Genomic DNA, 22,760 nt, shown 5'->3' with positions numbered 1-22,760 from the left:
GGAAAAAAGCAACTGACAGCTTCGAAAATGGGAAACATACCTAGTGAACCACTTTTTGAAAACTTAGATAAAAACTGAGAAAGATTCAGCTGATGGTAGAACAAATGTATCTGACACTGGATCTGAACATGTAAATGAAACACAGATTCAGAAGAAGATGAAGAATAGAGAATTCAAGAACATGTGATACACTTTGAGAAGCTCTATTACATATTTCATACTGTTCATGGGGTTCTTAAGGAGAAGGTGATGACAGAGGATGAGATGGTTGGATGGCACCACTGACTAAATGGACCTGAGTTTGAGCAAGTTCTGGGAGATGGTGAAGGACAGGGAGGCCTGGTGTGCTGCAGTCCATGGGGTGGCAAAGAGTCAGACACGACTGAACCACTGAACTGAACTGATCACATATTTACTAGACAGTTTGAAGAGACACACATTTTAAGACCACACATTGAAAAAATTCGTCAAGTTTGGAAAGATAATTTCTAGAGATATATATTTGAATGCATCATATTAAACCATAGAACAACAAAACTAAAGGGAGAATCTGGAACATAACTTAAGAGAATGGACTCATAAACTGTCTACAGAGGAGTAAGTTCAGATTGACAATAGACTTCCCAAGATCAAGGATAGATATCAGAAGACGTGGATAAACATGAGCCAGGTAATCAGAGTAGATAACTCCCGAGCTATGATTCTAAACTCCTTCAAGAATGAAGGTGACCTAAAATCATGTTTAGATGTGCAAATAACAGAGAACAACCACCCACAGATCTTTGTTGAAAAAAATTACTAAAAGATGGTCTTTAGCAGAAATAAAAATGGGGGCATTTTATATTTAAGAGGCTAATCCATGCAAAAGATACAATTCTAAATGGGTATCCTAAAAACATACCTTCATGATAGATAAATCAGAAATTAACAAAGCCAACCAAAAAAAAAAAAGAGAGAGAGAAATAAATTATGATCAAGTTTGCTAGCTATGTCATGTAAATCTTCAATAGTCTTACTGGGTTTTGAATGCCTTTCCTATCATGTACTAAGTGAAGTGGATTAAAACCTCTCATTAAAATGGAATTTGGGTCCCATGCATATGAATCTTTTCATTCCAACTATGGACACACCCTACCTCCCCAACTTCAACCAGCAAAAATACTTACATATATATACACTGAAAAAACATGCTCAGGACTGTTTGTACAACCCTAGTGTCTAAAGTAGATTGAATGAAATAATTTTGGTATATTCATGTAATGAAATTCTATACACTAGTAAAAATAAATGAAGTTCACGTACTTAATTTTGAACAAAAAAAGCTAAACAGCATATGATTTCATTTATATTCAAACAGAAGCTGAACTAATCTATGGTGTTAAAAGTCGAAAAAAGTGGTTATATTTTGGGAGGAAGAACTAGTAAATGGCTGAGAGAGGTAGGTCTTGATATCAGTGTTTCTTCATCTTAGTGGTAGTTATTTTGTCATGCTCCCTAGTCATTTTCTGTATGCTTGATTACTCAAAGTAAAATCTTTAATTTAAAACCACATGTCTGTGGTTTAAATAGTCAGCTAATTTTGTTAGTTTAGTTATTCTTATTGGGCTTTCCTAGTGGCTCAGATGGTAAAGAATTCGCCTGCAATGCTGGAGACCCGGGTTCAATCCCTGGGTCGGGAGAATCCCCTAGAGAAGGGAATGGCTACCCACTCCCGTATTCTTGCCTGAAGAATTCCATGGACAGAGGAGTCTGGCAAGCTACAGTCTATGGCGTCACAAAGACTTGAACACGACTGAGCAACTAACACACACACACACACACACAGAGTTATTTTTATTACTCTTTTTTTTAACAAATGACAGCCTAAAGCCCCTCCCTTCTAGTTTCATCCTCTAAGCCACTTTGCCTCTGCCATACCTACAGGCCTCTAAATAAAAAATCTTTAGTGCTACTTCTCATTTTTCATATTAAGCATTTTAAAAATTTTTATTGGAGTATACATGCGTGCACTAAGTTGCTCAGTCATGTTCGACTCCTTGCAACCCCATGGACTGAAGCTCACCAGGTTCCTCTGCCCATGGGATTGTCCAGGCAAGAATACTGGAATGGGTTGCCATGATCTCCTCCAAGGGATTTTCTTAACTTAGGGATTGAACCCACATCTCCTTGTATCTCCTGCACTGGCAGACAGGTTCTTTACCACTAGTGCCTCCTGAGAAGCCTGTATAGTTGATTTATAATATTGCATTAATTTCTGCTGTGCAGCAAAGTATATCAGTTATACATATACATATATCAGCTCTTTATTTAGATTATTCCCATATTAGTCAATACAGTGTATTTGTCGAGTTCCCTGTGCTATAGAGTAGGTTATTATTGGTTATCTATTTTACTTACAGTAGTGTGTATGTGTCAATACCAATGTCCCAGTTTGTTCCTCTTTCCAATAACCACAAGTTTGTTTTCTACATCTGTGATTCTATTTCTGTTTTGTAATCAAGTTCATTTGTACATTTTTTTTAGGTTCTACATATAAGCGATATCATATATTTGCCTTTCTCTGACTTACTTCATTCAATATGACAATCTGTAGGTCCATCCATGTTGCTAAAAATGACATTATTTAGTGTCTTATCTGCTTCTCAAAAGTATTTGTTCCTTGAATGAAATCCAGGCTTTGCTTTCATTTTTTTTTTTCCTTTGTTGTTTGTAATTGAAACATATAGGGAAAGATTTGTAAACATATTATCACAATATAAGTACTGGTCGTGTAATCATGGCCCATTAACCGATTTAGTTATATTTTAAACTATTCAATCCCGAAGACATACACAGACACACGCTCATATTTTGCGGGAGCCACTATAACACACACACTCTCACACAGACACTGTGTGGGACCAACCACATTTTGTATCTCCTCTGGGCATATTTAAATAAATTTCCTAAACATTTCTTGAGCAGCACTCGCATGTTAGCGATGAAAGAGGTACTCAAGGGTTTCCCAGAGGTTAGCGCTGCCCTTGTGATGTAGCAAGAAATGATGGGGCATGGAACAGACAATTGAGCAATCAGTGAAAGCGCAGCGCTACGGGAAGTGAAGTGACAGAACTACGGAGGGCCTGCGGAGAGTTCCAAGTGGGACTTCTTAATGGGCTGGGTGAGCAGCGCCCTGACTGGCCCTGGAAAGATGGGTACCTTACCCGCGAGTTTCGCATCCGGGGATACAGAGGGCTGACTGCAGCGGAGAAACGAGCGAGCATCTATGGATTTTGTTATCCCAGGGGATTCTGGATGCAACTTCACCCCCACCCCAAGCCCCCGGCCATGGGTACCGGAGGGGAGAACTGTAATTCAGCTAGGGCAGATTAAAGGAAGGGATTTCCGGTCGATGAAGCCTATGCAGAGATAGCGTCGTGGACGCTTTATCAGTCTGGGGATCCGAGTGGACAGAGGAGAGCCTTCGGGAAGTAAAGCAGTGGCAGGAACCACCCGGGGAGCTTGTCACCAGGCTCCCTTCTTAGCCTCTCCAAAGAGGCTGACCCCTCCCTGCTGCCCGTGTCTGGTTCCAGATGGTGCGGAGCCGTTCAGTAATACTCGCAGGTTCTGACCAGCACGCCATGGTGGGAAACTAGATTTGCTCTCTGAGACTGAGGTACTTCGAACGCAGTTTTCAGGCTGTGCAAGGTAAGGAATGTAAAACAGAAACCAGAAGGAAAGAAGATACCCCCCCTCCCACCGCACCCCCCGCCGCCCCCCACCGCACCGATCCTCTGCTGCCCACGGGACACCCGGAGGACCCCTGTGCGCACACCATCGCGTTTCCTCTTTGCGGAGTCCTGCAGGTATACTCATCGCCCCATTTTCCAGACGGGAACGCTGAGGCTAATAAAAGTCGTTCAAGATCACACAGCTCATTAAGTGCGGCGACCCGGATGTGTGGGGGTGTTCCAAGCGGATGCTGCTTTTGGATAAATCCGTCGTAGTTCTGGGAGCCAGCCTCAGTTGCTTCTGGTAGCGCAGCAAGATTTATGCTTTCCAGACATCAGAACCGGAGTCTCCACACGGAGTGGGGGTGGGGGGGGGTGGCTAAACATTTAAATCGTCGCCCGCTATTAACTCTCCCGGCAAGGAAACGCGCGTCTCCATTTACACTGCGAGCCTGGCGGTCATGCCGAGGCGGCGCTGGAGTTTGCGTTTCTCCGTGGCCGTGGCGGCAGGCCACACGCCATGCCTAGGTGCGCGTTAACATGACATAAATGTTAATGTCCTGTTGGAAAACCAAAGCCTGCGGGAGAGAGGAAATACCACCCCCGCCGTACCCGGGGCCCGTGTTTGGATACTGCAGTCTATATTTTGACTCCAGAGTGTGATGACTATGTAACTTTTCACAAGGATTTCATTTTTTCCCTGTCAAGCCGCATGATTTTAAGGGTGACAATAACTTGGCTGCAAATGAGCTGAAACCATCAAGGTGATAAATGAGTTTCTGGGGCAAGGCGGCATCAGCCTGGCCTGGGCTTTGCAGGACCACACACCTCTGTCCTCTTCCACCTTCTTAGCAGAACAATGCTGTCACAGATCCCCCGTCTCCTCGCCCCCGAGGCCCCTTCCCTCCCAGCCTCGTGCTCCTTAAGGCCATAGAGAACCGTGAGCACTTGACTTTGGAAAACAGACCCTATTTCCCAGAGTTGGGGAAGGCGGGAGAAAGATGTGATATTTTCCTCTGGCTGTTTAGCAAGGATCTGATTTATAAAACTGCCTTTGAGACGACCCCTCACTCGGTTTATTTTCTCTGTCAGCCAGGTTTGTCTCTGAAGTGGGGTTGCCCGTGGTCAGCTCAGTGGTCAGCCGGCTTTTTTTGAATTGAAACCTAAGAGTTATGTCCGGAAGGGCCTGGTGAGCTGGTGTGTTGGATTTCTGGTCAAGAAAGATGACTTTCATTACCATTTTACTAGGGAAAGTAGGGCTGTAGGGGACAGGTTATGCTCAAATTTTACATGCATATTCTTAAATTGTGCCTCTGTGCGTGCTGGGTCACTCAGTCGTGTCCAGCTCTGCAACCCCCTGGGCTGTAGCCCTCCAGGCTCCTCTGTCCATAGGATTCTCCAGGCAAGAATACTAGAGCGGGCTGCCATTTCCTCCTCCAGGGGATCTTCTCCACCCACCGATCGAACTCACGGCTCCTGCGTTGGCAGGCAGATTCTTTAGCACTGCACCACCTGGGGAGCTTCATTTCTTTAATTTACTGAAATCATAGCTGGATTAAGTAATTTTCTAAAGGATTCTCCCTGGGACTTTGCCAGGCTCTGAGCCACAAGCTGTTATACTGTGGCTTCTTTCTCTGCCTTCTCCTCCATTTTGGTCTAGTCCTCCGTGGGAGATAGCAGTATTATCAGAAAAACCTCACTGCCTTGCATATTCAACAGCTAGGAAACACTCAGGAGCAAGGCTTTGTGGTGATAAATGAATGTAAAGAATTTTAACAGTGCCTGGCTTGAAGCTATTAGCTTTCTCTTTGCTATTATTGTATTGCTCGCATTATGTAAACTATGGACTTTGTGTGATAATGATGTGTCAATATAGGTCCATCTGTTGTAAAAATTGTACCATTCTGGTGGGAGATGTTGATAGTTGGGATGCTACACAGGCGTGGGGGACAGGGAGCATATAGTTACTTAATTTCGCTGTGAACGTAAAACTACTCTAAAAATATTTGTATATTTACATATATATATATAACTTGTTGTTGTTGTTTAGTCGTTCAGTACTCTTTCACGACTCCAAGGACTGTAGCCTGCCAGGCTCCTCTGTCCATGAGATTTCCCAGGCAAGAATATAGGGGTGGGTTGCCATTTCCTTCTTGAGAGAATCTTCCCGACCAAGGAATCAAACCTATGTCTCTTGCATCTCCTCCATTGGCAGGCAGATTCTTTACCACCGAGTCACCAGGGAAGCCTGCTCTAAAACATAAACTATTAAAGTTATAAATAGCATTCAAAAGAGATATTTAAAATTAATATACAAAGATAATAATACATATATAAATCCATGAGTGCATACATTCAACAACCATTTGCTGATTTCCTTCTATGTTTTATCCACAGTTGTGCACCCTAGGGTGATTCAGTCTGAGAGATAGTAACATTTTAGTGACAATGGCAGAGAAGTAAGTTAATAGTTACAACACAGCCTGTTAAGTACTATGAGAGAAGTAGGCATTCTCTTTTAACCTTTCTGATCCTGACTCTGTAAATTCACACAATAAAGGCTTAAAAGACAAAAGCTGACCTGTTAGTTATTTGTTTTGATTTCTCTTCAATGCTGCACCTGTGACCTTAAAGCTCTAGATGACTAACTTCAGCCACTGGGGAAGCTGAACTGACTTGCCCTGACCTTTCATGACCTACCTTGAGACCAAATCCAAGCCTGGAGGAACAGACACTGGTGTGGACAGAGCCCTTGTTCAGCTGTGTTTATCAAGAGAGGATCACAGGGGTGTCTTTCTGCAATGCCGCCTTCTTTCCATGCACTTCATTTTTCAAGATGCTTGGAATCACTGGTGCATTTATTGCTTTTACTCTAATCCATCATTTAAAATAGTGCATGTCTTAGTGTTGAGTGGTAGAAAGCAACTCTGCTGTAATAATTTGCTTAGAGTAAATGAGAGTGGGAAACAGACTATAATTAGTCACCAATATTTACCAGTCTTACTCCTTGAGGGGAGCAGGCTGGACTAAAGTAGTCAAGCTGCCAGTTCTGTTCAAGGTCTACTTGTTTTTTTTTTTTTTCTTTTTTGACAGCAATGTGTGTCAGGTGGGATTCCAGTTCCCTGACCAGGGATCAGACCCGTGCCCCAGTAGTGAAAGTGCAAAGTCTTACCCACTGGATCCCCAGGGAAGTCCCCGGGAAGTCTACTCTCTGATTCAGCATTGACTTATCGGCGGGTCACAGTTTACAATTACTATTGATCTGTCCGTGGTACTTAGGGTTGCTTTGGATACACCACTTCCTTTGGCAAATCCTTATTTCTTTGATTATAAAATGAGAATATTGGCCTACCTCAGTGTCTTCAACCCTAGTTCACATTAGAGCCTCCTAAGGCAGGGGCCCCCAACTTCCAGGCCAAGGACCAGTACCTCCTAACAGACCAGCAAGAGTGTTTGATTAGAAATAGAGTGCACAATAAATATCATGTGCTTGAGTCATCCTGAGACCACCTCCCTCGCCACTGGTCTGTGGAAAGATTGTTCTGCATGAAACCAGTCCCTGGTGCTATAAGGTTGGGGACTGCTGCCCTCAGGGGTGGAATGATGATCACCAAGCCCCAACTCAGTCAGTCAGTTCAGTGGCTGTCGTGTCCGACTCCTTGCAACCCCATGGACTGCACCACACCAGGCTTCCCTGTCCATCACCAACTCCCGGAGCTTGCTCAAACTCATGTCCATTAAGTTGGTGATGCCAGCCAACCATCTCATCCTCTGTTGCTCCCTCTTCTCTTGCCTTCAATGTTTTCCAGCATCAGGGTTTTTCCAATGAGTTGGCTCTTCACATCAGGTAGCAAAGTATTGAACCTTCAGCTTCAGCATCAGTCCTTCCAATGAATATTCAGAGTTGATTTCCTTTAGGATGGACTGGTTTGATCTCCTTGCTGTCCAGGGGACTCTCAAGAGTCTTCTCCAACACAGTAGTTTGAGAGCATCAATTCTTTGGTGCTCTTTATGGTTCAACTCTCACATCTGTAAATGACTACTAGAAAAACCATAGCTTTGACTAGATGGACCTCTGTCTGCAAAATGATGTCTCTACTTTTTAATAGAAGCTGTTTGAGGGTGCTCTAATCCTGATGGCAGGAAACCAGGCAATGTAATCCAGAAAAGAGGGTTAGGACTGTGAGGTTTGGTCCCCTTTTGTTAGGATACTCTGCCCTCTGCTGGCTGCTTTGAATACTTTTTATACACTTGGGTCTTTTTTTTTTTTTTTTTTTTTTTTTTTTTTATTTTTTTATTATTATTATTTTTTTTTTCCAGTGGGTTTTGTTATACATTGATATGAATCAGCCATGGATTTACATGTATTCCCAATCCCGATCCCCCCTCCCACCTCCCTCTCCACCCGATTCCTCTGGGTCTTCCCAGTGCACCAGGCCGGAGCACTTGTCTCATGCATCCCACCTGGGCTGGTGATCTGTTTCACCATAGATAGTATACATGCTGTTCTTTTGAAATATCCCACCCTCACATTCTCCCACAGAGTTCAAAAGTCTGTTCTGTATTTCTGTGTCTCTTTTTCTGTTTTGCATATAGGGTTATCGTTACCATCTTTCTAAATTCCATATATATGTGTTAGTATGCTGTAATGTTCTTTATCTTTCTGGCTTACTTCACTCTGTATAATGGGCTCCAGTTTCATCCATCTCATTAGAACTGATTCAAATGAATTCTTTTTAATGGCTGAGTAATATTCCATGGTGTATATGTACCACAGCTTCCTTATCCATTCATCTGCTGATGGGCATCTAGGTTGCTTCCATGTCCTGGCTATTATAAACAGTGCTGCGATGAACATTGGGGTGCACGTGTCTCTTTCAGATCTGGTTTCCTCAGTGTGTATGCCCAGAAGTGGGATTGCTGGGTCATATGGCAGTTCTATTTCCAGTTTTTTAAGAAATCTCCACACTGTTCTCCATAGTGGCTGTACTAGTTTGCATTCCCACCAACAGTGTAAGAGGGTTCCCTTTTCTCCACACCCTCTCCAGCATTTATTGCTTGTAGACTTTTGGATAGCAGCCATCCTGACTGGCGTGTAATGGTACCTCATTGTGGTTTTGATTTGCATTTCTCTGATAATGAGTGATGTTGAGCATCTTTTCATGTGTTTGTTAGCCATCTGTATGTCTTCTTTGGAGAAATGTCTGTTTAGTTCTTTGGCCCATTTTTTGATTGGGTCATTTATTTTTCTGGAATTGAGCTGCAGGAGTTGCTTGTATATTTTTGAGATTAATCCTTTGTCTGTTTCTTCATTTGCTATTATTTTCTCCCAATCTGACGGCTGTCTTTTCACCTTACTTATAGTTTCCTTTGTAGTGCAAAAGCTTTTAAGTTTCATTAGGTCCCATTTGTTTAGTTTTGCTTTTATTTCCAATATTCTGGGAGGTGGGTCATAGAGGATCTTGCTGTGATTTATGTCGGAGAGTGTTTTGCCTATGTTCTCCTCTAGGAGTTTTATAGTTTCTGGTCTTACATTTAGATCTTTAATCCATTTTGAGTTTATTTTTGTGTATGGTGTTAGAAAGTGTTCTAGTTTCATTCTTTTACAAGTGGTTGACCAGTTTTCCCAGCACCACTTGTTAAAGAGGTTGTCTTTTTTCCATTGTATATCCTTGCCTCCTTTGTCAAAGATAAGGTGTCCATAGGTTCGTGGATTTATCTCTGGGCTTTCTATTCTGTTCCATTGATCTATATTTCTGTCTTTGTGCCAGTACCATACTGTCTTGATGACTGTGGCTTTGTAGTAGAGTCTGAAGTCAGGCAGGTTGATTCCTCCAGTTCCATTCTTCTTTCTCAAGATTATTTTGGCTATTCGAGGTTTTTTGTATTTCCATACAAATTGTGAAATTCTTTGGTCTAGTTCTGTGAAAAATACCGTTGGTAGCTTGATAGGGATTGCATTGAATCTATAGATTGCTTTGGGTAGAATAGCCATTTTGACAATATTGATTCTTCCAATCCATGAACACGGTATGTTTCTCCATCTGTTTGTGTCCTCTTTGATTTCTTTCATCAGTGTTTTATAGTTTTCTATGTATAGGTCCTTTGTTTCTTTAGGTAGATATACTCCTAAGTATTTTATTCTTTTTGTTGCAATGGTGAATGGTATTGTTTCCTTAATTTCTCTTTCTGTTTTTTCATTGTTAGTATATAGGAATGCAAGGGATTTCTGTGTGTTAATTTTATATCCTGCAACTTTACTATATTCATTGATTAGCTCTAGTAATTTTCTGGTAGAGTCTTTAGGGTTTTCTATATAGAGGATCATGTCATCTGCAAACAGTGAGAGTTTCACTTCTTCTTTTCCTATCTGGATTCCTTTTACTTCTTTTTCTGCTCTGATTGCTGTGGCCAAAACTTCCAACACTATGTTGAATAGTAGTGGTGAGAGTGGGCACCCTTGTCTTGTTCCTGATTTCAGGGGAAATGCTTTCAATTTTTCACCATTGAGGGTGATGCTTGCTGTGGGTTTGTCATATATAGCTTTTATTATGTTGAGGTATGTTCCTTCTATTCCTGCTTTTTGGAGAGTTTTAATCATAAATGAGTGTTGAATTTTGTCAAAGGCTTTCTCTGCATCTATTGAGATAATCATATGGTTTTTATCTTTCAATTTGTTAATGTGGTGTATTACATTGATTGATTTGCGGATATTAAAGAATCCTTGCATTCCTGGGATAAAGCCCACTTGGTCATGGTGTATGATTTTTTTAATATGTTGTTGGATTCTGTTTGCTAGAATTTTGTTAAGGATTTTTGCATCTATGTTCATCAGTGATATTGGCCTGTAGTTTTCTTTTTTTGTGGCATCTTTGTCTGGTTTTGGAATTAGGGTGATGGTGGCCTCATAGAATGAGTTTGGAAGCTTACCTTCATCTGCAATTTTCTGGAAGAGTTTGAGTAAGATAGGTGTTAGCTCTTCTCTAAATTTTTGGTAGAATTCAGCTGTGAAGCCATCTGGTCCTGGGCTTTTGTTTGCTGGAAGATTTTTGATTACAGTTTCGATTTCCTTGCTTGTGATGGGTCTGTTAAGATCTTCTATTTCTTCCTGGTTCAGTTTTGGAAAGTTATACTTTTCTAAGAATTTGTCCATTTCATCCAAGTTGTCCATTTTATTGGCATAGAGCTGCTGGTAGTAGTCTCTTATGATCCTTTGTATTTCAGTGTTGTCTGTTGTGATCTCTCCATTTTCATTTCTAATTTTGTTAATTTGGTTCTTCTCTCTTTGTTTCTTAATGAGTCTTGCTAATGGTTTGTCAATTTTGTTTATTTTTTCAAAAAACCAGCTTTTAGCTTTGTTGATTTTTGCTATGGTCTCTTTAGTTTCTTTTGCATTTATTTCTGCCCTGATTTTTAAGATTTCTTTCCTTCTGCTAACCCTGGGGTTCTTCATTTCTTCCTTCTCTAATTGCTTTAGGTGTAGAGTTAGGTTATTTATTTGGTTTTTTTCTTGTTTCTTGATGTAAGCCTGTAATGCTATGAACCTTCCCCTTAGCACTGCTTTTACAGTGTCCCATAGGTTTTGGGTTGTTGTGTTTTCATTTTCATTCATTTCTATACATATTTTGATTTCTTTTTTGATTTCTTCTATGATTTGTTGGTTATTCAGAAGCGTGTTATTTAGCCTCCATATGTTTGAATTTTTAACAATTTTTTTCCTGTAATTGAGATCTAATCTTACTGCACTGTGGTCAGAAAAGATGACTGGAATGATTTCAATTTTTTTGAATTTTCCAAGACCAGATTTATGGCCCAGGATGTGATCTATTCTGGAGAAGGTTCCGTGTGCACTTGAGAAAAAGGTGAAGTTGATTGTTTTGGGGTGAAATGTCCTATAGATATCAATTAGGTCTAGCTGGTCCATTGTGTCATTTAAGGTTTGTGTTTCCTTGTTAATTTTCTGTTTAGTTGATCTATCCATAGTTGTGAGTGGGGTATTAAAGTCTCCCACTATTATTGTGTTACTATTAATTTCCTCTTTCATACTCGTTAGTGTTTGCCGTACATATTGCGGTGCTCCTATGTTGGGTGCATATATATTTATAATTGTTATATCTTCTTCTTTGATTGATCCTTTGATCATTATGTAGTGTCCTTCTTTGTCTCTTTTCACATCCTTTATTTGAAAGTCTATTTTATCTGATATGAGTATTGCGACTCCTGCTTTCTTTTGGTCTCCGTTTGCATGAAATATTTTTTCCAGCCCTTCACTTTTAGTCTGTATGTGTCTCTTGTTTTGAGGTGGGTCTCTTGTAGACAGCATATATAGGGGTCTTGTTTTTGTATCCATTCAGCCAATCTTTGTCTTTTGGTTGGGGCATTCAACCCATTTACATTTAGGGTAATTATTGATAGGTGTGGTCCCGTTGCCATTTACTTTGTTGTTTTGGGTTCACGTTTATACAACCTTTCTGCATTTCCTGTCTAGAGAAGATCCTTTAGCATTTGTTGAAGAGCTGGTTTGGTGGTGCTGAATTCTCTCAGCTTTTGCTTATCTGTAAAGCTTTTGAATTCTCCTTCATATCTGAATGAGATCCTTGCTGGATACAGTAATCTAGGTTGTAGGTTATTCTCTTTCATTACTTTCAGTACGTCCTGCCATTCCCTTCTGGCCTGGAGGGTTTCTATTGATAGATCAGCTGTTATCCTTATGGGAATCCCTTTGTGTGTTATTTGTTGTTTTTTCCCTTGCTGCTTTTAATATTTGTTCTTTGTGTTTGATCTTTGTTAGTTTGATTAATATGTGTCTTGGGGTGTTTCGCCTTGGGTTTATCCTGTTTGGGACTCTCTGGGTTTCTTGGACTTGGGTGGCTATTTCCTTCCCCATTTTAGGGAAGTTTTCAGCTATTATCTCCTCGAGTATTTTCTCATGGCCTTTCTTTTTGTCTTCTTCTTCTGGAACTCCTATGATTCGAATGTTGGGGCGTTTCACAGTGTCCCAGAGGTCCCTGAGGTTGTCCTCATTTCTTTTGATCCTTTTTTCTTTTTTCCTCTCTGCTTCATTTATTTCCACCATTTTATCTTCTACCTCACTTATCCTATCTTCTGCCTCCGTTATTCTACTCTTGGTTCCCTCCAAAGTGTTTTTGATCTCATTCATTGCATTATTCATTTTTAATTGACTCTTTTTTATTTCTTCTAGGTCTTTATTAAACAGTTCTTGAATCTTTTCAATCTTTGTTTCCAGGCTATTTATCTGTAACTCCATTTTGTTTTCAAGATTTTGGATCATTTTTATTATCATTATTCTAAATTCTTTTTCAGGTAGATTCCCTATCTCCTCCTCTTTTGTTTGACTTGGTGGGCATTTTTCATGTTCCTTTACCTGTTGGGTATTTCTTTGCCTTTTCATCTTGTTTAGATTGCTGTATCTGGAGTGGGCTTTCTGTATTCTGGAGGTCTGTGGTTCCTTTTTGTTGTGGAGGATTAACCCAGTGGGTGGGGTTAGACGATTGGCTTGTCAAGATTTCCTGGTTAGGGAAGCGTGCGTCAGTGTTCTGGTGCGTGGAATTTGATTTCTTCTCTTTGGAGAGCAATGGAGTGCCCAGTGATGAGTTTTGAGATGGGTCTATGTGTTAGGTGTGACCTTGGGCAGCCTGTATGTTGATGTTCAGGGCTATGTTCCTGCGTTGCTGGAGAATTTGCGTGGTATGTCTTGCTCTAAAACTTATTGGCTCTTGGGTGGTGGTTGGTTTCAGTGTAGGTATGTAGGCTTTTGGACAGTCACTTATTACTTAAAGTTCCATGTAGTCAGGAGTTTTCTGGTGTTCTCAGGTTTTGGGCTTAAGTCTCCTGCCTCTGGATTTCATGAAGAGTTACATGAAGAAGAGGAGAGGGAGGAGGGAGACAGAGATGAGCAGGAGGAGAAAAAGGGGGACTCAAGAGGAGAGAGACAGATCTACCCAGCTGTCTGTTCCCAGAGTGTTCTCCGTAGCCCAGTCACCTACAAAGATTCACAGAATTGGATTGGGAAGAGAAGGGGAAAGGAGGAAATAGAGGTGTTCTGAGGTAGAAAACAGAGAGTCAAGATTGGGAGAGAATAATCTTCGGTTTAAAAATAGGGCTTCTCTTCTTTTTTTTTTGTAAGGTTATAGTGTATTGAAAATGAAAATTAAGGAGTAGTAGAGGAGTACTAGAGGACTTTAAAAGAAATAAGAGAAAAAGAAAAATAGAAAATAGAAGAGAAAAAGGAAAGAAAAAAAGGAAGAAAAAAGAAAAAAAAGAGAAAAAAAGAAAAAAAAAAAAGAAAGAAAGAAAAAAAAAAGAAAAAAAGAAAAAACAAATTTTTTTTTTCCCCTAATTAAAAAATCGTAAAAGTCTATGGAAATGAAAGTTAAGGAGTAATGGGGGAGTAATAGGGGATTTTAAAGGAAAATAAAAGAGAAAAAATAAAAAAGAAAAAAGAAAAAAAAGAAAAAAAAAAAAGAAAAAAGTAAAATTATATCTAGGAGTTTCTCTGGAGCTGTTGCGGTCAGTGTGGGTTTGGCTCAGTTTCAGATAGCTCCTCGTTCCAGCTTACGCTTCTCGATATCTACAGGGCCCTTCCGGTGTAGTCAATGTTTCCTAGAGGGATTTTAATCTGTTGCACCAGTCCCTTCTGAAGCGGTTCCCTTTGTTTATTTGGCTTCTGTTTGCCGGTCTCTTCAGAGCCTCATTTCCGCCCTGACACAGGCGGGCGGAGGTGGACTCCCATTCAGGTAGCTAGCTCCGTCGCTCTGCGGGGCAGGGAGGGGCCTGCGCTGCAGGGAGAGGCCGGCGTTGTGGGGACAGGCTTGCGCCGCGGGGATGGGCTGGGGCTGCCGGGAGGGGCCGAGGCTGCTTTCTCCGTCTGCGCTGCTCAGGCTCCCGGCTGTTCTATACGGAGCGCGGCCCGCGCTGCACGAGGTTCCAGCCCTCGGGTGTTCCACAAAAGCGCGGAACGAAAAGCTGCGCCTGCTCTCTGTGCCTTCCCCGTCAGAGCGGTTCAGGCAGCCAGGGGCTTGGTGGGCGCACTCTCCCCAGGTGTGGTGCGCCCAGTCCCTTCCACGGACCCAGTCTCAGTTTCCGCTGGCGCCAGTCGGGTGCCTGCGCCTTCTGCCCTCCGCGTCCCCAGCCCCAGTCCCCGCCCGCGCCGGTCGGGTGCCTGCGCCCTGCGTCTCGCCGCGACCTTCCCCTCCCCCCTGCCTCCTGCCTCCGGCGGGGCTGGGCCGGTCCGCAGCCTGCGAGCTCCTCTCTGGACCCTCTCGGTCTCTTTGTTCTGCGAACGGCCGGCAGTGTGTTCGGCCGGTTAATTTACTCTCTCTCTTTTGGTCTCCCACAGTTCAAGTTGGGAACTCACAGAAGCTCCCTCCGATTGTCCTCAGGGCACTCAGGCCCGGACCCTACCCCAAGCAATGCCGCCTAAGGGTTCCCGGGACGGATCTCCGTCCTTAGCTCTTTTGTCTCACTTTTAATCTTTTATATTTTGTCCTACCTCCTTTCGAAGACAATGGGCTGCTTTTCTGGGCGCCTGATGGCCTCAGCTAGCGATCAGAAGTTGTTTTGCGAAGTTTGCTCTGCGTTCAGTTATTCTTTTGATGAATTTGTAGGAGAGAAAGTGGTCTCCCCGTCCTACTCCTCCGCCATCTTGGCTCCTCCCTACACTTGGGTCTTTTAAAATGCCAAGTAATCACTTTTTAATTTAGGTCTCCTTGGTGGTAATCAAATTATTTCAAATAAGAATACTTCATAATATATGTAGATAGTTTATACATATTGACTGTCTGCAGGGATCTGTGTGCGCGTCCACCTACAAAACTATAACGATAACATAATGTCTGTCCCACAATAGAGGATAAGGAAATATTGCATGAATGAATGATGGAAAACTCAAATGCAGCAAAAACACAAAACACAAAATAATTAAAGAGTTGAACTGAGTATAGAATTAGGGTGATAGAAAAAAAATAATGGCATACCTACAAAGGAAGCTTAATCGTGTGAAACAGTAAAAAATAGCTACTATTAATACCACCATTGTACAATTAAGGCAACAAAGGCATAGAGAAGTTGCAAACCTTGATCAAGATCTCGGCCAAATGAGTGGGCAGCAGGTATACCAACTCCGATATCTGAATTCAACTTAGCTTCCAGGGCAAATCGATAAAGCCCTGCCCTCAGGCTGTAGGCTGGTAAACACCTTAACACCAAAGTCTATAATTTGTGGGATCATTTGTGGTCCAGAAAATATGCAAAAGAAATAAGTGTGTGTTCCCTCAAGAGTAACCATGTGCAAGCGTAGATGTGGGTGAATGGCTACAGGAAAGAGAGCTGTAGGAAGTCACCATGTCGCTCTCACATATGGTTCATAAATGTTATTTCATGTAAGTCTCACAAATACCAGAAGGGGTAGTTTCCTACAGTATTTTCAGATGAAGAAATTAAGACTCAAAAATTGCTTACAGGTGGAAACTTGATGGTCACTTTTGCCTCAGAAACTGAGAAGTGTTGGCCCCCATGTGCCAGATTTGGGAGCCAGAAACAGAAGCATCTGAAAAAAGGTAGGAACAACCTCAGCATTGAGGTGGTGAGCTTGCTGGATTCTACGACTTGGACTAACTCGGCATTTCTCAAAGTTTGATGTGTGCGCAAAACCCTGGGCGTTTGGCTAAAATGCAGACTTCTGCACGTTAGGTCTGGAGTGGGGCTCGCACTGTGCTGTTCTAACAAGCTCCCAGGTGCTGGTTCATGGGCCACACTTTAGCAGCAATACTCTCGGATCTGGCAAAAAGTTGGTGCTTTCCCTGTCTTGAATAAATGAACAAATTACAGTCGATTGATCAATCAGCCAATGTAGACATTCTGCAATTACAAAAAATTCGGGAGACAAGATCTGTGTCTCCTTTTGAAGCCGAGCAGAACCCTCCTTTTGAAACAGAACATGGTCTTTCTTTGCCTCTCATGTCCTCAGCCTACCTTTCGTCTGTGGAAAACTTTAGTCAAAGAATAAATCCAATCAGAGAAGTTTAAAAAAAATGCAGAAACGAAAGAAAACTATACAACAAGATGAAATAATAATACTTTAGTCAGCAAGCATAGTCAAGGATCTTTAGTTCCTCTTCAAAGGCTATAGATAATATTCTGAGCCATGTCCTATGAGCTGTCTTATGGATACTAAAATTCCCACCAGGTGGAGATGTTAACTATGTCATAACCGGACTGTAGCCATGATATGAGCTGCCTTGGTTCTGAGAATTGGCCTCAAAGAAGTGGGAACAAACCAACCCTGGAACTGTACAGAATAACTGTTTAAAATAAGAAAGATGACACTGGTCAGATCACTGATGACCAATTTCAAGATGACTATCAGCGTTACTGCATGGTACTGCAGAGTTTTTGCATGTGGCTCCCTCCCTCCTTCTGTCTGTAAAAAGTCTTGCCTCCTGATTGTCAATGAGGGGAATCAACCTTGGACAGGAGTCCATCCTCCCCACCCCCTCTCCGGTTGTGGACATCCAAAATAAAGCACATTTTCCTTTCCACCAACCTGGCCTCTTTATTGGTTTTTTGAGCAGTTAGCAGCCAGACTTGGGTTAACACTTTCCAGTTTAAAATCTGCTTAGTTAACAAACGACTGCTTTCTCTTATTTTGCCCTCTGAATAGTCACACTGCGATCTGTTTGTCTGCTTTCTAGTTAATAAAAGTCATCAGCATGGTGCCAGGAAGCACCATGCCAATTCCCAGGCTGGGATAGTCTAGAGATAACACATGTAAGTAAGGTATCTTGAAATATTGCTGAAAAATCCTGACACTTCAGCTTTAGGAATTTCCTCACTCATTTCTCTCCTTTCCTCCCTTCCTCTTCACTTTCTTTTTAACAAAAATGAATGTGAAGACTGTGAAGCACCTGGATTTTTGCGATTTCTGTGGTTTCTTGTTTCGGCTCTCCATGTGCGGCACTCTGGGGTACAGGACTGTTCTTCTGAATACAGCAGACCTCCTTGCCCACCCCCCCACCTCATCCCACCCAAATCCCAAACCTAGAGGAATTCTTCTGGAAGTGATTCTGGCAATTTACCCCCTGGTGTCGCCTGACTCACTGTTTCTGGATTGGATGTACAAACACATCACCCAAATCAGCAAAACCAGGAGGTGTCCTGGGTGCAGAGGCTTAATGAGCATTTCATTACCTTCAGCGCTCTGTGTCCCGGCCTGCCCTGTTAGCATTTTACTGAACACTGCTTGGAACTAATGAGATCATCCCGAATGTCTTTGCTCCCCAGCTTCTCTGGGTGGGGGTGGCGGGGGGAACCTGCTAGAGGAAGGGGAATGAGGGCCCTGGCAGGATGGATGATGTCTGCTTTTCTGAATTTTCATATTTGTACTGTATCTTTCAGATTCTAAGTAAAAAGCTTGGAGGAGCTACGAAAATGTCTCAATGCCACACTGAGGAAGTTTTCTCTAAATTCAAGTCTTAAAATTTGAAAATATATGCTTCCCAGGTGGCACTAGTGGCAAAGAGCCTGCCTGCCAGTGCAGGAGACTTAAGAGATCCTGGTTCCAATCCCTGGGTTGGGAAGACCCCCTGGAAGAGGAGTTGGCAACCCACTTCAGTATTCTTGCCTGGAGAATTCCATAGACAGAGGAGCCTGGTGTGACACAGTCCATTGGGTCACAAAAGAATCAGACATGACTTAGCAACTAAACAACAAGTTATATATAAAATTATGCATGTATATGCACACACACACACACACATATATATCCTGCTAAATTGCTTCAGTCATTTTTGACTCTTTGCAACCCCATGGACAGTAGCCCACCAGGCTCCTCTGCCCATGGGGCTCTCCAGGCAAGAATACTGGAGTGGGTTGCCATTTCCTTCTCCAGGAGCTCTTCCTGAACCAGGGATCGAACCTGCATCCCCTGCAGTGGCAGGCAGATTCTTTACCACTGAGCTACCAGGGAAGTCTGGTGTGTATATATATATAATGAACTTAATTCAACCAATGTTCTGATTGAGTTGTTTGAGTCACAGTTCACAATAAGAGCAGAGCTAATCAAAATTATTAGCAGAGCTAATCAAAAATTAGCAGAGCTTCCATACTTCTGATCAGTCACAAAGGGGAATTGGGTGCTTCCCACTTTAATAACAACAACAATAATAATTTCTATATCATAGTATATATTAATATACAATCATATCAAATTATATATTACTCCTTGTAATAACAAGTATGTTTTCCTAAAAGTTATTTTAAAGCTTATAAAGCCATAGTATCACAGCAGTTTGGAGAAGAAAAGAAAAATTATTCTCACTCCCACAATTTTAAAACAATCATAATGAGTGTTGAAGTTTATTTTCTTCCTATCATTTCATTATGTATATTATAGTTCACAGGTATGAACAAGGTAACCTTGTAATTTTGTGTCTTCATATGTTTCACTCACATTTTCACATACCTTTATAGGATATTTCTACACTATGATCCAATATTTATGCTGATTAAGTATAATAGCTTTGTGATGTTTTACCAAGTATATATAAAAGTTGACTAATAAATCTACTCTGGTGTCTTCCATTAATCATCAAAAGGTTTCAAAGGTGGAGACAGATGTTTTGAAATAGCGCCTAAACTTCTTCCACTCGGAGATTTAAGAGTTAGTGTTCTCTTGTGCATATTTTAAAACCACAGGTAAGCCGTCAGTGAAAAGAGGGTATCAGTTGACTCAGATTCCTTGACTGGTTCAACTAGTCATACTGCTTTCAACACCCGCTTCACGGTAATCTTCAGTGCCTGTGAAATCAGTGAGACCTATTTCTCTTACCTTAAAGTGCTGAGGGGAGGCCTCCTCACGGGGAAGCACGTTCAGATCTTGAAAGCACAAGCGCAGCAAAGCGCAACATCATGGCGTTGCTGGGACTTCATGGTTCTGTAAGGCCCTTGCAATGGCCTTCATCTCGAAAAGGCAGGGAAGCCTAGGCAACTACTGGAAAGTACCATTATCAACAATAAAATTCAAATGCAAGTAAATAACCAACTTGACCAGCTGGGGTCCAGAAGAATGCCAGCATAAGCTGTGGTGGGCTTTGATTGCAAATTTTGGGGTTGCACGACAGGTCATCTTTTCTTGGACACTCAGAAACATTCTCCCCCAGAGGCCATCTTTCCCTCTCAGTCACATTGTCACTTGGACGCCATGATCCTTTTCTAGCAGGGATTCTGCCTCTCATAAAGAGAGGCATGTATGTATGTAACATACAAGCTTATGCCTCTCATAAGCTGGACTGTCATTTAATGTCATCTATTTCTCTTCTGGTTTAGACTAGAGAGGATTTCCGATTCATGAGTGCTGAGTAGAAAATGAAGTCAAGACCAGCTACATGGCTTTACAAGCAATCACTTGTAAAATTAAAGAATCAGATTATTACACTGCTGATAAACTCTGACATTATTATTTTGACATTATGATGTGCAAAATATCTCTTTGATCTCAGCAAGCATGAGAGAGTGAGAAATAAAATCCATCTTACCACTGACATATAACCACAAACCACTAGACTCAATTAAGTGTGACATACCAGTGAACACTCTTATAACAAGAATCACAAACGGATAAAACATAGTGAAGAAACCATTGATGAAAGTAACATACATGGCTTTTAAAATAACTGAAAGGATGTTACTGTCTAATAGTGCCTCATGTTACATCTTTCTTCTGCCAATGGGCACAGAAGAATATGGAGCATCAAAGGAAGGATTAATACAAGTGTAAAACTTGCTCTTACAACTAGTTTTTCCCAATGAGATATTATTCCATTTTTTTCCCCATTTGTTGACTTTTAAAATCGTTTTGCTAATATTTTCAGAGAATTACTTGTCTCACAAATGCCAGTAAGTCATTTTTTTTTCCCCTTTTTCCCCATTCATACAAATTCATAGGCCAACCATCACCTGTGCTGCTTTGGGCCTCTGGTGCACAGATGACTAAGCTCCCTGCATCTCCACATGCTCCTCTGATTTCCGGCATGCCTTGCAGTTACTCTGGGTCATGTGACCACTTTTGGCCAATGGACTAAGAATAGAAATGACCATTCCGTCTGTTAAGCCACGTCCATTCCTTTCTCCTCCTGCTGATGCAAACTGGAGGATTGTGCTTTTCTGATGGATGTTTCAGATGGAAAGAGATATAAGAGACAATGGTTGAACCCAGATTCAACTATGGTACAAGTGAAAAATCAACTTTTAATGTATAAAGTTAGTCACTCAGTCGGTTCTGACTCTTTGAGACCCCATGGATTGTAGCCCGCTAGGCTCCTCTGTCCATGAGATTCTCCAGGCAAGAATGCTGGAGTGGACTGCCATTCCCTACTCCAGGGGATCTTCCCAACCCAGGGATCGAAGCTGGGTCTCCTGCATTGCAGGCAGATTCTTTACCCTTTGAGCCACTAAGGAAGGTTCAGAGCTTCTCTGTTGCACGAGTTGACATTAACTAACCCGACTAATACAGCTTTGCAACAAAGCAGATTCAGACGCCCTGATTGTTTGGGTAAGGGACGCATCCGCATAGCTTGCCAGTATTCCACACATCTCATTACAGAACAGAGCCTGCTGCAGAGATAATTTAAATTCACTGTTCAATTATTGTCAAAGGATTGTTTTTGTACTGTGAATTTTCCTCGGTGGCCATAACTATCTCTTTCCGTCTACTTAGCATGCTTTATTTCTGTATATGGTCATCTTTACTAGGCTGTCAGATGCTGAATAACTGACACTATGTAATTAGTTTTTTATCTCCAGTATGACATGATCTATTAATGTGTTCCAGCAGTGTGTGGTTGATGCCAAATGTATGGATTATAAATGAATGAATGAATGAATACACAAACTTTTAGTATCTATCTCACTTTCAGAAGGGCAATTTAATGATTTATTTTATCGTAAGATAATAACCAGATATTATTGAGACTATGATGTACAACTGGAAGAGAAGAGGCTGCAGAGTCCTAAGTTCTGAGTCTAAATCTCATCCCCATAAGACCAGCTGTCAGAATTTTTGCAGGATTTCTGTCCTCTCTCAACCTGTTTTCCACTCCCCCAAAAGAGAAAGTGAGGGGATATTTCATAGGGTCGTTGAGAAAATTAAATGTATGAAAGAATGAAAGTACCTAGTATTTCATCAGACAGACACACAGTAAAGGAACTTCTCAAAATTAGTAATTCTGTGTAAACGTATTCTTTAGCAGACTCACAGCCTCACTTAAGATTAAAAAAAAAAAAAAAAAAAATCCAGTTCAGGCAACATATGACTTAAGACCACCAGATGGCACAATTGAGTCAATAGCAAACATTTCTCTGAAAGGGGAGAAAATGTCAATTCTGAAAGTCTAAAAATGTATATTTATCTAGTGTGATCACAAGATAGATAGTTGCTAAATGTTATGAGATCTGTGTTGTATGGTTTCATTTTTGTTGCTTTCTAATGCTTAGGAAATAATTCACCATCAACAAATTATTATTATTATTATTATTATTACCATTATTATGAGGCAATGGAAATGGAGACATTTTTAATTTTCTTACTCCAGGGATATTTACCGGAGAATTATCAGGCTTTCACAAAGCAAAAGGAAGTTTCCAATTCTTTTTCTGGAGGACCCTTAAATATTAAGATTGGTCCCTGAATGACAGGAAAAGGGAGTGAACCTTGCTCCTCTGGGTAACTGCAGGAGATAAAATGAGTGGATATAGTCCTAAGTTACAGCTGTCTTTATCCTCAACTCTGGGTTGAGGTCCCAAGAGGGGACCTTCTCTTAGTCTCTTAGAACTCCCTCCCTGAAAGCCCTGGCCCCTGAACTTCTGTGCCTGGCAGACTCTGTTCTGCCCCCTCCATCTCCTTGCCCTTAGAGTCAGGTTGACAATCATTTAGTTCCATCTACCTTTCTGTCTTGTGAGCTAGGAAGACCTTCAGATACCTATGGGCTGAGGAGGAAAAGAAGGAGAACCTCACTTCATTGAAAAAGAAAAAAA

This window comes from Cervus canadensis, chromosome 26, assembly GCF_019320065.1.
Source record: "Cervus canadensis isolate Bull #8, Minnesota chromosome 26, ASM1932006v1, whole genome shotgun sequence".
NCBI lineage: Eukaryota > Metazoa > Chordata > Mammalia > Artiodactyla > Cervidae > Cervus > Cervus canadensis.
The sequence above is the reverse complement of the archived record's forward strand: the minus strand, read 5'-3'. Positions refer to the sequence as shown.